Source organism: Saccopteryx bilineata, chromosome 1 (genome assembly GCF_036850765.1).
Source record: "Saccopteryx bilineata isolate mSacBil1 chromosome 1, mSacBil1_pri_phased_curated, whole genome shotgun sequence".
NCBI classification, from domain to species: domain Eukaryota; kingdom Metazoa; phylum Chordata; class Mammalia; order Chiroptera; family Emballonuridae; genus Saccopteryx; species Saccopteryx bilineata.
Window position 1 is genome coordinate 172,824,092 of NC_089490.1, and position 6,000 is coordinate 172,830,091.

The following is a 6,000-nucleotide window of genomic DNA, read 5'->3' on the forward strand; positions in this document are numbered from 1 at the left end:
CTTCCTGTTGAGCCAGCCAGAATGAGTTCACTACACAATGTACAGCCAAGTTGATGGATAAAAATATTAAAAATATTCAATATTTGAATGTTGGACATCGTCAGCTAAGAAGACTCATTTTAGTTGTCACAATAGTAGGAGGAAATCAAGAAGAAGGGCTTCTCCTGATTCGTGACAGTACCACCGCGTCATCAGTATAGAGAAGCTGTTTGCTTTTCTGTTTGCTATAATGAAAGGATATGCATTCAATTAATCCAAATAATAATAATGAGACCATTGGTTTACATTGTTAAGAAACTGTGGAGAACTTAGCTTTCTTTTATCTCCCATCTGAAATGGAGCAGAATACCATCTTACTCATCTTGATTCTGTCAGGGGTATTGTATTATAAAGAATCCTTTTTTTTTTCTCAAGTGAAAAGTGAGGAGGCAGAGAGAGACAGACTGCCGCATGTGCCCCTATAGGGATCCACCTGGCAAGCCCCCTATGGGGCGATGCTCTCCCCATCTGGGACTGTTGCTCCGTTGCTCAGCATTGAGCTATTTTAGCACTTGAGACAAGGCTATGGAGCCATCCTCAGTACCTGGGGCAACTTTGCTCCAACTGAGCCGAGGCTGCAGCAGGGAAAGAGAGAGAGAAGGGAGAGGGAGACAGGTGCAGAAGCAGGTGGTTGCTTCTCCTGTGTGCCCTGACCGGGAATTGAACCTGGGACATCCACACTCTGGGTCAACAACGTTCTACTACTGAGCCAACCGGCCGGGGCCTGTAAAGAATTCATACGCCCTGGAAAGATACCTGTCAATTCTAGCTTTTATAACTTTTTAATTTAACCATTCTTTGATATAAACAATTAAATTGAAGACAGAAATATTGAGGAACATAATAAATTTAAGTAAGGGGTGATGACATTTAACCTTACTTTAAGGTCAAAGTCAATATTTCTGGAAAAAGGACTCATGAGAAAATTATCTTAAATGAAGATTTTCTATAGCTGTTTTTAGCAGAGTTGAATCTTAAGTATTCTGTTCTTTCAATACTTAAGCCAACAAATGAGTCATTAAATATGTAACTTATTTTTTAAATGGCAGAGATCTTAAACTGGATTAAATTAAGTCCTGGCCAAGATGGTACACATTGCTGCATCTATACTAACCTTTTAAAAAAGAATAAATAAGTACTGTATTTCCTCATATGTAAGACACACATTGTTTTCAAAAATTTGGGGGTCTAAAAACTGGGTGCATCTTATACAGTGGTTGTAGGTTTTTTTTTACTTGCATTTCCTGCTTTTTGTGCTTGTCTTGGCACTCATTGTTGAAGACAATAATTCGTCATTAGATACAGATGAGGAACTAATGGATGGGAGTTTTGACAGTGATGATGAGTTGTATAAATTCTATTATAAATAAAACTTGAGTTCAGTAACTTTATGTAATACATTTTTGTTTTTTTTTTTCAAAATTTGGGCCACAAAATTAAGGTGCGTCTTATACAAGGGAGCATCTTTTTTTTTTTTGTATTTTTCTGAAGCTGGAAATGGGGAGAGACAGTCAGACAGACTCCCACATGCCCCCGACCGGGATCCACCCGGCACGCCCACCAGGGGCGACGCTCTGCCCACCAGGGGGCGATGCTCTGCCCCTCCAGGGCGTCACTCTGCCACTACCAGAGCCACTCTAGCGCCTGGGGCAGAGGCCAAGGAGCCATCCCCAGCGCCCGGGCCATCTTTGCTCCAATGGAGCCTTGGCTGTGGGAGGGGAAGAGAGAGACAGAGAAGAAGGAGGGGGTGGGGGTGGAGAAGCAAATGGGCGCTTCTCCTATGTGCCCTGGCCAGGAATCGAACCCGGGTCCCCCACACGCCAGGCTGACGCTCTACCGCTGAGCCAACCGGCCAGGGTGGGAGCATCTTATACATGGGGAAATATGGTAAGTTCACAGGAAAAGAAAATATCTTTTAACATAGAACTTTTTTTATCTTTACCTTTGCTTCTACCCCAATTTTTTTTCAAGAGTCTAGAATAGCACTATTTAATACATTAGCTACTAGCCAAATGGTACTATTTGGTCAGCTGTGCTCACCAACAATACTGTATCAAATTGGCTTCTCCAGGTGTCTGTTACCTTAACAATGTCTTAAGTTAGTTCCAGCTGTTCAGTTACTAGAACAATCTTTTTCCCAGTATTTCGGACTTGGTGCTATTCATTTTTTCTTTTTTTTTGTAAACTTGAGTTTCACACTTAACTCAGAGCTCTTGTCCTCTCTTACACTCTTTCACCACCCCAAGCAAGATTTATTGTTCAAAGTGGAGAAGAGGGTGTGGTTTGTCTCTGAGACATTTCTTTCTCATCCTTCTATAGACGTTTGCTAATCCGGATTTGGGGACAAAATAGAAATGGGAGTGGAGATAACATTTTCCATATCTGACTGCCTCCATGGTGTTGGCGAGGGGATCCCTGCTTTAACTACTAGTTTAGGCTGAATCCATCTGGTTCTGGTGTCCTCTCTGAATGTGATAGCTTATCTTCTTTAACCTCATCACGAGGTGTCTTCAGACATCAGAGACACAGTCCAGCACTTCCCTTTCTTTCCTGTAGTGAGCGAAACCAGAAAAGTGTCAGAAAGGAAAAACATCTCCTCTAGGTGCCTAGATTAATTACATAGGGGGGGGGGCTAACAAAAGACACATCTAACATACTTTTTATTATTATTTACATACACAGACATTCACAGAAAATAAGTGAAATGCAAAGAAGTGGTTAGATTCATGGGGAAAATGGGTTTCGGCTTCAAGAGACAAATTTTGGGAAAATACTTAACAAATATGTGGTGTAACTAGGGGAAAATAAAGGCTAAATAGTAAGATTTATTTATGCAAACATCTTGGTATCCACTTCTCATTTGCAGTGACAAGAATTGCTCTTCTCTTCTCACCCTGGTTTAGGGTGGGAACTGAAGGGAATTTATGCCCTAGGCAGTTAAGGGGAGGACAGAAAATTCTCCCGGCATCTGTTAATTCTCACATCTGTTGATTTGCCTTTAGCTCAAAGTAATCCTTATGCCAAAGTGGCATGTTTTGGGGTGGCATATTCTGATACCCTTCAAAAGCAAACTATACTTTCAGCAAGAGAATAAGTCTTCAGATTCTGCATTAAGCAAATATTCAGAGACACGTGTCATTCTCCCCTTTAGTGAGACACCCCCAATCTCCATGAGATTTTATGGAAGCTGACTCACTTGGCTCCATGGATATAAAAGCACCACTGTCTCCTCCTCCACGGGCAAGGGAGGGAGGACCTCCAGCTGTAAATTGTGTTCTTCCTCCCTCATGTTCTGGAACAACAGAAGGAAATGGGGTGTGTGGGGAGGACGAGAGATGATAGTCAGTGGTGGCGGTAGAAAAAAATGCCACTTAATAATCCCTGGCCGCTGTTAATGGCTTAGGATATACTTAGTGCCTTATGTCTTCAGCTTTGGGTTTCAGCCATAATTTTGAAGCTGTAGAAAAGTTACACTCCACATTCAGTTACTCATGCAATAGATATTAAAATCAGCCTCAAATTTATGCCTTAAATTTTCCATCCTACCACAGTAAAGAATATTTTTAGCCATTTGGAGGTATGTTCCAGAACAATTTCCAAGTCATTAAAAGTTAACCATTTGATACTTGATGTTTTATGGTTTCAAATTTGCTGTTTGAGTCAACCCTAGGAAAGAAAAACTATAATTCATCTGGATAGAGAAACAGTGTAACCAACCAGTTTCTCACTGTGAGAAACCACACAAGCATCTTTGACCAGACTGCTTGAGATGGAAACAGCCAATACTGAGAAAGAGGGGGCCCTGGCTGGACAGTTCAGTGGGTAGAGTGTTGTCCCTGCATGCCGAGGTCCTGGGTTATATCCCCAGTCAAGGCATGTACAAGAAGCAATCAATGAGTCAACAACCAAGTGGAGCAATGAGTTGATGTTTCTTTCTCCCCTCTGCTCCTTTCTCTCTCTCTCTCATCAATGGAAAAACTTAAAAAAACAAAAAGAAAGAAAGAAAAAGAATAAAAGAGAGTAGTCAATTCACATGAGAGGAGGATTCAGGGAAAGCCAAGTTCTACTTGAATATCTGAGGATTGTCCCTGAATAATAAGTATTTATATTTGAATGGATCAACTCCACCCTGAGGATTCACTGGGAGTGATGGAATACGTCAGACGCTAAGTGCCCCATTACCTGGACAGAACATCAGTGACCTCCCAGACCACCTTCACCTCTTTGGCTTCACAGTCTGCTACTTGTTTGGTTCCTCTGATAGTTTATTTTGGCTTTCAGCTTAACCAAGAGAAAAATATTTGTGTTTTGACCAGGACTCTGTACTTTCATAACATCCAAATTGAAGGTGTTTATTAATAATGAAACATCCCAGAATCCCTGGGCCAGCCAGCATTGCATTGTGTGTACAAACAAGTCAAACCCAGCTAATTGGAACTGATGCCTGAGGGGCGAGGGCAGGTTGAGCAGGACAGAAGGACCTAGACTGGCATCTGCCACTAGCCCAGGCACAGTCCTCCCTGGCCAAAGAGAGCCACTTTGCCTTCAGACTTTGTTGTATGTGTTTTTTAATGGTAAAGATCCTTGAAGGAAAGTAAGTAAGTGTCAGGGATTAGGGAAATGCAAATTAAAACTACAATGAGATACCACCTCACACCTGTTAGAATGGCTGTTATCAACAAGACAGGTCATAGCAAATGTTGGAAAGTCTGTGGAGAAAAAGGAACCCTCATTCACTGCTGGTGGGAATGTAAACTGATACAGACACTATGGAAAACAGTATGGCAGTTTTTCAGAAAGTTAAGCATAGAGTTACCATATAACCCAACAATCCCTCTTCTGGATATCTACTTGAAAAGCATTTCTTTGCAAAGATATGTGCACCCCGATGTTCATTGCAGCATTATTCATGGTGGCCAAGACATGGAGACAGCCAAAGTGCCCTTCAGTAGGTGGTTGGATAAAGAAGTCGTGGTACGTAAATACAATGGAATACTACTCAGCCATAAGAAAATATGAAATACTGTCATTGTGACAACATGGATGGACCTTGATAATATTATGTTAAGAAAAATGAGTCAGTCAAAAAACAACAACTAAGAACCATATGATTTCACTCATGTGGGATGTAAAACTGAAACTCATGGACACAGACAGCAGTGTGGTGGTTACCGGAGGGCAGGAGGTGGGGAAGTAGTAAAGGGTGAATAAAGGGAGCCAGCCCTGGCCAGTTGGCTCAGCGGTAGAGCGTCGGCCTGGCATGCAGGAGTCCCGGGTTCGATTCCCGGCCAGGGCACACAGGAGAAGCGCCCATCTGCTTCTTCACCCCTCCCCCTCTCCTTCCTCTCTGTCTCTCTCTTCCCCTCCTGCAGCCGAGGCTCCATTGGAGCAAAGTCGGCCAGGGCGCTGAGGATGGCTCTGTGGCCTCTGCCTCAGGCGCTAGAGTGGCTCTGGATGCAACAGAGTGACGCCCCAGAGGGGCAGAGCATCACCCCCTGGTGGGCATGCCGGGTGGTTCCCTGTCGGGCACATGCAGGAGTCTGTCTGACTGTTTCCAGCTTCAGAAAACGGAAAAAAAAAGAAAAAGAAAAAAAAGGGAGCCAAATACATGGTGAAGGAAGACAATTAGACTCTGGGTGGTGGGCAGACGACGCCACATACAGATCATGTGTGCTGGACGTGTGCACTTGAAACCTATATGATCTTGACCAATATCACCCCAAAACACTTAATTAAAAAATTAAATTAAAATGAAAAAACTACTTCTGGTAAGAAACCTGCTTCTCTGTGTCTAAGATAAATTACTTGGCCAAATCAGACTCATAAATTTAATGACAAAAAATAATTTTTATTTGAGAACATCTGAAGTCTTTAGCAGAAAAATGTTCCATGCACTGATCAAGTGGCTTCTTGGCAGACAGTCACTAAAATAACAAGTGTCCGGGGAACAGATTGCGAGGA